General features: G+C 34.4%; 1 pseudogene; it reads left to right on the plus strand.

Annotated features, from left to right (window-relative positions):
• The first annotated feature begins 6,204 nt into the window (after positions 1-6,204).
• On the plus strand, positions 6,205-7,777 carry LOC108318412 (annotated as a pseudogene).
• Positions 7,778-12,158: the final 4,381 nt, after the last annotated feature.

Consider the following 12,158-nt stretch of genomic DNA (forward strand, 5'->3'; position numbering starts at 1 on the left):
ATGTGTGCATGTGACTTTACAATTGCATGTTTTATAATCCTTTGGGTGTATACCCAGTAATAGGATTGCTGGGTCAAATGGTATTTCTAGTTCTAGATCCTTGAGGAATCACCACACTGCCTTCCACAATGATTGAACTAATTTACACTCCCACCAACAGTGTAAAAGTGTTCCTATTTCTCCACATCCTCTCCAGCACCTGTTTTCTCCTGATTTTTTAATGATTGCCATTCTAACTGGCATGAGGTGGTATCTCAATGTGGTTCTGATTTGCATTTCTCTAATGACCAGTCATGATGAGCATTTTTTCATATGTTCATTGGCTGCATAAATGTCTTCTTTTGAGAAGTGTCTGTTCATATCCTCTGCCCACTTTTTGTTTGGGTTTTTTTTTTTCTTATAAATTAGTATGTTCTTTGTAGATTCTGGTTATTTGTCAGATGGGTAGATTGCAAAAATTTTTTCCCATTCTGTTGGTTGCTGGTTCACTCTAATGATAGTTTCTTTTACATGCAGAAGCTCTTAAGTTTAATTAGATTTCATTTGTCTGATTTGGCTTTTGTTGTCAATGCTTTTGGTGTTTTGGTCATGAAGTCCTTGCCTACACCTATGTCCTGAATGGTTTTGCCTAGATTTTCTTCTAGGCTTTTTATGGTGTTAGGTCTTATGTTTAAGTCTTTAATCCATCTGGAGTTAATTTTTGTATAAGGTGTAAGGAAGGGATCCAGTTTCAGCTTTCTGAATATGGCTAGCTAGTTTTCCCAACACCATTTATTAAATAGGGAATCTTTTCTCCATTGCTTGTTTTTGTCAGGTTTATGAAAGGTCAGATGGCCGTAGATGTGTGGCATTACTTCTGAGGCCTCTGTTCTGTTCCATTGGTCTATATTTCTGATTTAATAACAGTACCATGCTGTTTTGATTTCTGTAGCTTTGTAATATAATTTGAAGTCAGGTAGCATAATGCCTCCAGCTTTGTTCCTTTTGCTTAGGATTTTCTGGGCTATGTGGGCTCTCTTTTGGTTTCATATGAAGTTTAAGGTGTTTTTTTTTTCTTCTTCCAGTTCTGTGAAGAAAGTCAACAGTAGCTTGATGGGGACAAAACTGAATCTATAAATTACTTTGGTCAGTATGGCCATTTTCATGATGTTGATTTTCCCTAACCATTAGCATGAAATGTTTTCCCATCTGTTTGTGTCCTTTTTATTTCGTTGAGCAGTGGTTTGTAGTTCTCCTTGAGGAGGTCCTTCACATCCCTTGTTAGTTGTATTCCTAGGTATTTGATTCTCTTTGTAGCAATTATGAATGGGAGTTCACTCATGATTTGGCTCTTTGTCAGTTATTGGTGTATAGGAATGCTTGTGATTTTTGCACATTGATTTTGTATCCTGAGACTTTGCTGAAGTTGCTTACCAACTTAAGGAGATTTTGGGCTTAGGTGGTGAGTTCTTCTAAATATATAATCATGTCGTCTGCAGATAGAGACAATTTGACTTCTTCTTCTCCTAATTGAATACACTTTATTTCTTTTTGCTGCCTGAATGCCCTGGCAAGTACTTCAAATACTATGTTGAATAGGAGTGGTGAGAGAGGGCATCCTTTTCTTGTGCCAGTTTTCTAAGGGAATGCTTCCAGTTTTTGCCCATTCAGTATGATATTGACTGTGGATTTGTCATAAATAGCTTTTATTACTTTGAGATACATTCCATTGATACCTAGTTTATTGAGAGTTTTTAGCATAAAGGATTTTGTCAAAGGCCTTCTCTGCATCTATTGAGATAATCATGTGATTTTTGTCTTTGGATCTGTCTATGTGATGGATTACGTTTATAGATTTGTGTATGTTGAGCCAGTCTTGCATCCCAGGAATGAAGCCTACTTGATCATGATGGATAAGATTATTGACGTGCTTTTGAATTTAGTTTGCCAGTATTTTATTGAAGATTTTTGCATCTATGTTCATCATGGATATTGGTCTGAAATTTTATTTTTTAGCTGTGTCTCTGCCAGGTTTTGGTATTAGGATAATGTTGGTTTCATAAAATGAGTTAGGGAGGATTCTCTCTTTTTGTATTATTTGGAATAATTTCAGAAGGCATGATACCAACTCCTCTTTGTACCTCTGGTAGAATTTGGCTGTGAACCCATCTGACCCTGGACTTTTTTTTTGGTTGGTAGGCTATTAACTACTTCCTTAACTTTAGGCCTTGTAATTGGTCTGTTCAAGGATTCAGCTTCTTCCTGGTTTAGTCTTGGGAAGGTGTAAGTGTCCAGGAATTCATCTATTTCTTCTTGATTTTCTGATTTTTGTGCATAGAAGTGTTTGTAGTAATCTCTGATGATAGTTTGTATTTCTGTGGAATCAGCGGTGATATCCCCTTTATCATTTTTTATTGAATATATTTTATTCTTCTTTCTCCTCTTTTTTGTTAGTCTGGCTAGCAGTCTATCTATTTTGTTAATCTTTTCAAAAAACCAGCTCCTAGGTTTATTGATTTTTTTGAAGGGATTTTTGTGTCTCTATCTCCTTCAGTTCTGCTTTGATTTTAGTTATTTCTTGTCTTCTGCTAGCTTTTGAGTTTGTTTAATCTTACTTCTCTAGTTCTTTTCATTGTGATGTTTGGGTGTTAATTTTAGATCTTTCCTTGCTTCTCATGTGGGCATTTAGTGCTATAAATTTCCCTCTAGACACTACTTTAAATGTCTGCCAAAGATTCTGGTATGTTGTGTCTTCATTCTCATTTGTTTCAAAGAATATCTTTATTTCTGCCTCCATTTCATTATTTATCCAGTAGTCATTCAGAAGCAGGTTGTTGTTTCCATGTAGTTGTGTGGTTCTGAGTTAGTTTCTTAATCCTGAGTTCTAATTTGATTGTCTGAGAGAGTGTTTGTTATGATTTCCATTCTTTTGCATTTGCTGAGGAGTGATTTACTTCCAATTATGTGGTCAATTATAGAGTAAGTGTTATGTGGCACTGAGAAGAATATATATTCTGTGGATTTGGGTTGGAGAGTTCTGCAGATGTCTACTAGGTCTGCTTTGTCTAGATCTGAGTTCAAGTCCTGGATATCCTTGTTAATTTTCTGTCTTGTTGATCTGTCTAATATTGATAGTGGAGTGTTAAGTTCTCCCACTATTTTGCGTGGAAGTCTAAGTCTCTTTGTAGGTCATCAAAAACTTGCTTTATGCATTTGGGTGCTCCTGTATTGGGTTCATATATATTTTTGTTAGTTAGCTCTTCTTGTTACATTGATCCCTTTACCATTATGTTATGCCCTTCTTTGTCTCTTTTGATCTTCGTTAAAGTCTGTTTTGTCAGAGACTAGGATTGCAACTCCTGATTTTTTTGCTCTCCATTCGCTTGGTAAATCTTCCTCCATCTCTTTATTTTAAGCTTATATGAGTCTTTGCACATGAGATGGATCTCTTGAATACAGCACACTGATGGGTTTTGACTCTTTTTCAAATTTGCCAGTCTGTTTCTTTTGATTGGGACATTTAGCCCATTACATTTAAGATGAATACTGTTATGTGTGAAATTGATTGTGTCATTTTGATGTTAGCTAGTTGTTTTGCCCATTGGTTGATGCAGTTTCTTCACAGTGTCAATGTTTTTTACCATTTGATATGCTTTTGGAGTGGCTGGTACTGGTTGTCCCTTTCCTTGTTTAGTGCTTCTTTCAGGAGCTCTAGTAAGGCAGGTCTGGTGGTGATGAAATCTCTCAGCAATTGCTTTTCCATAAAGGATTTTATTTCTCCTTCACTTATGAAGCTTAATTTGGCTGGATATGAAATTTTGGTTTTTAAATTCTTTTCTTTAAAGATGTTGAATATTGACCACCACTCTCTTCTGGCCTGTAGGGTTTCTGCCAAGAGTGAGTCTGATGGGCTTCCCTTTGTGGGTAATCCAACCTTTCTCTCTGGCTGTCTTTAGCATTTTTTCCTTCATTTCAACCCTGGTGAATCTGGTGATTACATGCCTTGGGGTTGCTCTTCTCGAGGAATATCTTTATGGTGTTCTCTGTATTTCCTGAATTTGAATGTTGGCCTGTCTTTTGAGGTTGAGGAAGTTCTCCTGGATAATATCCTGAAGAGTGTTTTCCAGCTTGGATCATTCTCTCCATCACATTCAGGTACACCAATCAAACATAGATTTAGTCTTTTCACACAATCCTGTATTTCTTGGAGGCTTTGTTCATTTCTTTTCACTCCTTTTTCTCTAATCTTGCCTGCTCATTTTATTTCATTGAGTTGATCTTCAATCTCTGATATCCTTTCTTCCACTTGTTTGATTTGGCTATTGAAACTTGTATATACTTCATGAAGTTCTCATGTTGTGTTTTTCAGTCCCATCAAGTCATTTATGTTCATCCCTAGGCTACTTATTCTAGTGAGCATTTCTAACTTTTTTTCAAGGTTCTTAGTTTCCTTGCATCAGATTAAAATAAGCTCCTTTAGCTTTGTGAAGTTTGTTATTACCCACCTTCTGAAGCCTGCTTCTGTCAATTTGTCAAACTCATTCTCTATCCAGTTTTATTCCAAGGCACAGGGAAATATTTTTAACATTAATTAAAAATTAAGGAATAAGAAATTCATTACATGAAATTATAAAATACATATACAAATTTGCAAAAATACAAAGATCAAATATTATATTAAAACTTTCTAAAATGTTGGATGTAATTATTATTGGAAAGAGGAAAAGACATTTCTTTTTTGTTTATATTTTTCAAGAGTAATGTTACTGTGGTAACTAGAAAAGTAGCTGAAAAATGCATATACAACATGAGCCAATTTTGTTTTATCAATGTGCACACATACACCTTAATAATGTTTGCATCAAGCTACAGGGTCAATATATTTTATACACATTTTTTCTTTTCTTTTCTTTTTTGGAAATAGCTAGGAGAGAAAGATCAATATAGACATTTTTTTCTTCAAAGAAAGGAGAATTCCTTTGAGCAAATGAACGAGGAAGAAGGGCTACAAAGTCACCAATGCAAGAACCTCAAATCAGAGCTTCAAGAATATCTGTAGGGCCAGAGAAGGGAAGCTCAGAGGGGATCTCATGGAAAAACTTCTGTGTGTAAAGAAGAGAAATGATTGTGAGAACGTTGCATAGACTGGAGGAGACATCTAGGAAAAAAAAGTATAATAATGTTTGAAAAAATATTTCCTTAGAAGCGTTGAAAATAGACTAGACAAAAATAAAATGACTAGAATGACTTTCACATTAATTCTTTGGATGAAAATCAAACCTCATAACCTGCTCCAGGCAGCTTCAGTGCCTTGGATATGGTTTTAGAATGGTCTGACATGTTTTTCACATCCATAAATTATTAAATATCTCACATAAAGACTTCAGAAGAAAACAGAAGAGACAGAATGACAATGGAAATATCCCTGTAACTGTCACATGAATCAAGAAGTAGACTACTCCATGATCTCCAAAGGCCACTCTATGTCCTTTCTGGCCTCACTCCTTTGCTTCTCCCAGAATTAACAAGTTTCCTGACATTTACAATCTCTTTCTTACCTTGCAGCTTTAGGCAAAGTATGTATCTTATCTGCAATGGGGTCTTTCTCACAGGTAAAATAAAGGACATTCTTAGAACCCATCTCATTAGGTCATTGGGAGGATTAAACTAGAGCGCTTATGATATGGTGTATAATAAACACTCAACATGCATTGACAGTGGTTTCTTCTGCTCATATAGTGCATGGAAGCCAGCTTGAATGTTGCATACAGAGTTAGAAGAAGAAAGAAAGGAAAGAAAGAAATATGAAAATGATATAAAGGGCTTGGGAAAACATTAAAACATGTTCCATTAAAAAATTACAATATGTTCTATTTTTTCCAAATTATTTTAATGGAGGTTTTATATATCCATACAAAATAATACTAAAGTTTATTTGTTTACATTTTTCTGAAATTCTACCTAGCAATTGAAATTCTACCTAACAAACTAAAACCTATTATACTTCTCTCAGAGAACACAATATGTATGCTTTTTGAGGGAAGATGAAGACCATTATCTACCATAAAAGTCAGAGATGTCCATCTCACTTTAGTCAATTTATAGAGATTATGGAAATAATAAATCCTTCACTTAAAAAATATTCCTACATATCCTAATAATTCTCAGTATCAGATAACATATCAAGAAAAGATAACATATTTACAATTTTCAGTAATCAGAAAAATGTGGCTGATCAAGTGCACTATTCACATTCTACAGGAAGGATCTAAAATATGTGGAGAGAAATGTGTGATTCAATGTAGGGAGGGCATTGGAAAGGGAAATTCAGAAATAGCTATAGAAACAACTGTCACCAAAATGTAATGATCATTTTTCTGAGTCATTAATTTTCTTTTCTGAGTTCCAAGGTCTCATCATTTAATAGATGAAGAGGTGAAAAAATTACTGAAGCTCAAAAGAAGCATTTTATTGAAATGAAATAAAACGCCAATGCTTATCTTCCTCCAAGATAAGCATTTTCAGTAAACTCTAAGTCATGCAAAACGCAGATCTGTCTTTTTCATGAAGCCAGTTGCCTCCATTGCTAGTGAACCAGAACATTTGAAATATACTGGAGTCAACTGCACTTTTGTTCTTCCCCTCTCAATTCCCATATTTTATTATTATACTGACACACATTCTATATGTACTGTATATTTGTGATGTTAGTAAATTATAGCTTGCGAAATAATGTAATGGTTGAAACTAAGAATTTCCATAAAACTCTTTACAGATAATCTCTGAACCTCACAACATTTCATCATTTTACTTGGCCTTGTCCAAAAATTATTGTTGCGACTTTGAATCAACTTTCCTATTTTGTCCCAGGGACCAAGAAAATCAGACTTCTGATGTCATCTTCGTCTTCTTGGGCTTCTCAGAATATCCAGACATTCAGGTGCCCCTGTTCCTGGTCTTCCTGACCATCTACACCATCACTGTGCTGGGGAACCTGGGCATGATCATGGTCATCAGGATCAACCCCAAACTCCACACCCCCATGTACTTTTTCCTCAGCCACTTGTCCTTTGTTGATTTCTGTTATTCCACCACCGTTACCCCCAAACTGCTGGAGAACTTGGTTGTGGACGACAGAACCATCTCCTTCACAAGATGCATCAAGCAATTCTTCTTTGCCTGCATATTTGTGGTGACAGAAATATTCATGCTGGCTGTGATGGCCTATGACAGATTTGTGGCGGTGTGTAACCCTCTGCTCTACACAGTTGCAATGTCCCAGAAGCTTTGCTCCTTGTTGATGGCTACATCATACTCCTGGGGGACAGTCTGTTCCTTGACAATTACCTTCTTTTTCCTGGAATTATCCTTCAGAGGAAATAATATCATGAATAACTTTGTGTGTGAGCCTGCTGCCATTGCTGCTGTGTCATGCTCTGACCCCTATGTGAGTCAGAAGGTCGTTTTAGTTTCTGCCGCATTCAATGAAATAAGCAGCCTGATGATCATTCTCACTTCCTATGCTTTCATTTTTATCAGTGTCATGAAGATGACTTCCACTGGGGGGGCGCATAAAAGCATGTGCCACGTGTTCCTCCCACCTGACCGCCATTATCATTTTCCATGGGACCAACTTTTTCTCTATTGTGTTCCTAACTCCAAAAGTTCATGGCTCATGGTCAAGGTGGGCTCTGTCTTTTACACAGTGGTCATTCCCATGCTGAACCCCTTGATCTATAGCCTCAGGAACAAAGAAGTTAGTCTTTACCAAATTATTATGTCTCATATTAAAGTCTAGAAGATGAACTTATTTCTATTCAAGAATATTGTGCAGAACTACCCAAAAGTTCTAGAATTGCTAACAATCCAAATTCCTTTTTCAAACAGGAAAGCAGTGCATATGTTTAATATAATCCCTAGTTAACGGTTATTTGACATCTGTTTAAATTCTAGTAGATTAGTAGCAAGTAACACAGCAATATAATCTCTAATGATGTAACTTGTCATTAAACTCAAAGTTTGTCATGTTAGGGTTTCTGAGTTAATATACATTACTCTTTTGCTGCCCAGATAAACCTTCCATTCTTTTTCAGTTGTTGGAGAGTGGTCTTGTAGATTTGTTCTGAAAATTTATAGCTTACCATGAAGGTGGATATAGCAAATGTAGTACAGTAAAGTAAGAGATGTTCAGCATTCAGGCACTAAGTTTAAAAGAAATATTTATTGAATTCCACATAGGGCGCATTGGTATTCTAAGTGTGTATAAGGCATAAGTCTGCCCACAAAATCCAGAATGTTGTTTAGTAAAATTTTATTGGTTAACATAAAATTTTATTTGACCATTGTACACAATACATAAAAAAATAAAAATAGCCACATATTTCAGAAATAGGTATTTTGAAATCTGAATTTATCCTTTCTGACAATCTTGATTTGTATATGAGTTATATATTGATCCATAACAGAATACCATAAATGTCAGTGATATATAACATTAGGTAATTATTATTACTTTGTCAATTGATTGGGTAGTCCTGCTAATATCAGCTGGTGCATTGTGGCTAATCATATCTAGTCTAATGTGTTTAATGGGAACTCGCAGATCTGCATAATGATTGAATAGCCCTGCCTCTATGTGTCTGTGATCCTTTATAGGGTCATCTGTCTTACAGTGCTGAACATATGTGTGATTTATTTATTTGCTTTCTTTGATCTGAATGGTTTTTGGATGGATGGATAGAAAGAGTAACTTTTAATGCTATTATTAACTTCAAGCCTTTTTCTATGTCTTTTCTGTGGAATGTTTTATTTATCATTTCATTGATATAGATATGAAATACTATAAAATTTATTTTGGTAATTGTCCTATGTGTATCTTCTATAATAATTTTGCGATTGTGTTCTGCATTATTCCAGCATTATTTTTAATGACAAGCTTTTACATTTTTTAATGAAATGTCTTATTAATTATTAATATTGTTATTAATTTATGCTATTCTTCCATCTTCATGGAATTCTATTTGCATATTTTTTGATTTGTGTTAACTTAATAGTTTTTAATTTGTTAAAATATAGTCATGTTTTATGACTGCTCATATGTATGCAAACCAATTGTATTATTATTTCTGGTATCACTCTGCCCTCTAGTGGGCATTCTATTTTTGCCACTTAGAAAAATTTATTCTCTCAGCTACTATTTAGTAGGTGAATTTTGTACAATTAGACTATATAAAAACAAATTTTATGAATTACAATTGGCTTAGAAGGATACAACAATTAGAAAAGAGTTGACTTAGTATTATTGATGAAAAGTAAATATTTTGTTTTCATTAAATCCAACTAAGATAAAATTTTTAAAAAACCATTTCTTCGTGCAAGAGAGTATTGGACCAAGATTTATTTGTCAACCTGTTATATAATTTGGTAGTTTTCCATGAAAAATCATTAAAATATTCAAGTTTTGGTTAACCATTTGTAATATTTTTGAAAACCTTATGAATACATTCAGAAATTCTGGAGAATTAAATGGTATAAAAGTTTGATTTGTAAACATATAGTTTTGCAAAGGTGAAGGAAAATGCAAAATGCAAAGAGTATGTGATATATAGGCATACTTAACATATGTATATGTGGTTTATGCCTAATATATGTATATATTTTTGTATTGCATGATGCTTCCTTTTATGTATCTATGTCTGTTAATCACCTGTCTATCTATCTTCCTCTCCATCATCCATCACCTATCTGTATTGAAATTAGTGCTTCCCGTAAGCCTTCTGTTGCAAACATCAGGCATAAAGAGGATTTTGTTGTGCAGAGCCAATAACTCTGCATTTATTTATCCTCGTGTCCCTGATAAGCAGTGCTTTTTTTTTTTTTTTTGTCTCTATAATATGATGTGTCTAGGTACCAAATATACATGGTATCCTACAATGTTTGCTTTTTGTACCTGGCTTATTTCACTTAGCTTCATGTTTTCATGGCTCATGCATGTTGAATCATCTCATGGATGTTTGGGCTGTTTTTACCTTTGAGCTACTGTGAATAATATACTGTTAAGAACATTGGTGTACAAATATCTGTTTGAATGTCTGCTTTCAATTATTTTGGTATGTATTGGAAGTGGCATTGCTGGGTCATGTGTATTTTAATGTTTAATTATTTGAGGAACTACCCTAGGTTTTTCCAGAGCAGCTTCACCATTTTGCATTCTCACCAGTAATGTTCAAGGGGTCCAATCAATTCCTTCCCCCTAAAGTTTGTTATTTTCCACTTGTTTCTTGTTTTCCTTTGCTTTTTTCTTTTTCATACTTGCTGTCCTAATGGGTGTGAAGTGGTAGCTAACTGTTTTGTTTATTTGTTTGTTTATTTTGTGTGTTATTATTGTATAAGACCAAAAACATGAGCTCAACCCTCAACAGAAGTTTAATTGTATGCAGTATGGTAAAGATATCTAAAAGCACAATGTTGTACAGCAGAACTCTAGAATCTGTTCATTTTGAGTAAATGAGTTGCTGTTTGTTGTGGTTTTGATTTGCAATTCCCTCATTATTAGTGATGGACATCTTTCCACATGCTTATTGGCATGTGTATATCTTCCTTGAAGCCATGTGTATTCAAGTTATTTACCTATTTTTGAATTGGGCTGTGTTTGTTTTGTTGATTTATAGGAATTTTAAAAATACATATTCTGTATATTAATCTCTTAGAAATATGATTTCAAAAGATTTTCTCTTATATATTGGGTTACCACTTCACTCTGCTGGGAGTGTTCTTTGAAGTTGTTAATTTTGATGAAGTTCATTCTACCTATGTATTTATAGGTAAATACTATTGGTGTGATATACAATAAATAATTAACAAATTCAATGTCATGAAGTTTTTATTCTAGGTCTTCTCTGAAAAGTTTTGGATTTGTGTTTTCACAAAATCTCATGTAGTCCCTAGTGTTGGATGTGGGACCTGGTGGTAAGTGACTGAATCGTGGGGGCGGTTTCTAATGAATGGTTCATGGGGTTCTTATAAATGATTTATCACCCTCCTCTTGGTGCTGTTCTTGTGACAGTGAGTGAGTGAAGTCTTGTGAGATCTGTTTATCTAAAAGTGTGTAGCAACCCCCACCACCGTCTCTTCCTCTTGCTCCAGCCATGTAGGATATGCCTGCTTCCCTTTGGCCTTCTACCAAAATTGTAAATTTCCTGAGACCTCCTCAGAAGCCAAGAAGATTCCATCATTATGCTTCCTGTACAGCTTGCAGAACCATGAGAAAATTAAACCACTTTTCTTTATAAATTACTGAGCCTTAGGTATTGCTTAGCATTGTGACAACTGACTAAATATACCCTAACAGTTCTATAGTTTTAACTCTTAGCTTTAGGTATTTGATCCACTTTAAGTTAATTTTTTTTTGTTCATTGTGTAAGATAAGTTCTTAAATTTATTCTCTTGCAGGAGGCTAATTTTCTCGACACCATCTGTTAAAAAGACTGCCCTCTTCCAACTGCACGATCTTGGCACTGATGTGTAATACAACTGAGCATATATATGTATGTTTACTTCTGGATTGTCTATTCTATTCAATCAGTCTATTTTCTTTATACCATGACTTCACTGCTTTAGTTACTGTAGCTTTCTGGTAAGTATGAAATCAGAAAGTATAAACCTCCAACTTGTTTTTCTTTTTAAAGAGTGTTTTGGTTATTTAGTGTCTCATGTAATTCTGTCTGGGTTTTAGAATGGATTTTTCTATATAAAAACGTCATTGGGATATTGACAGAGTTTTCAACTGTATTTGTATTTGCTATGGGGAGTATTAGCATCTGAAAAAATAAAGGCTTCAAATCTATGAACATGAGATGACTTTTCAATTTATTTATATTCTCTTTGATTTCTGTCAGCAACATTTTATACTTTTCAGTGTATTATTCTTTTGTCTGTTTGGCTAAGTTTATTCCTAAGTATTTCATTCTTTTTGAAGCAAATGAAAATATATTGTTTTCTTAAGTTTTTAAGAGGGCTTCTTCTTTGAAAGTGTAACAAATACAACAGATTTTTGTATGTGTAATTTGTATTCTGCAATATTGCTGGATTTGTTTATTAGTTCTAAGAGTTATGTTTGGGTAAGTGTGTTTGGAAACTTTAAGATTTTCTATATATAACTTTAAGATTTTCTATATGCC

Source organism: Cebus imitator, unplaced genomic scaffold (genome assembly GCF_001604975.1).
Source record: "Cebus imitator isolate Cc_AM_T3 unplaced genomic scaffold, Cebus_imitator-1.0 Scaffold218, whole genome shotgun sequence".
NCBI classification, from domain to species: domain Eukaryota; kingdom Metazoa; phylum Chordata; class Mammalia; order Primates; family Cebidae; genus Cebus; species Cebus imitator.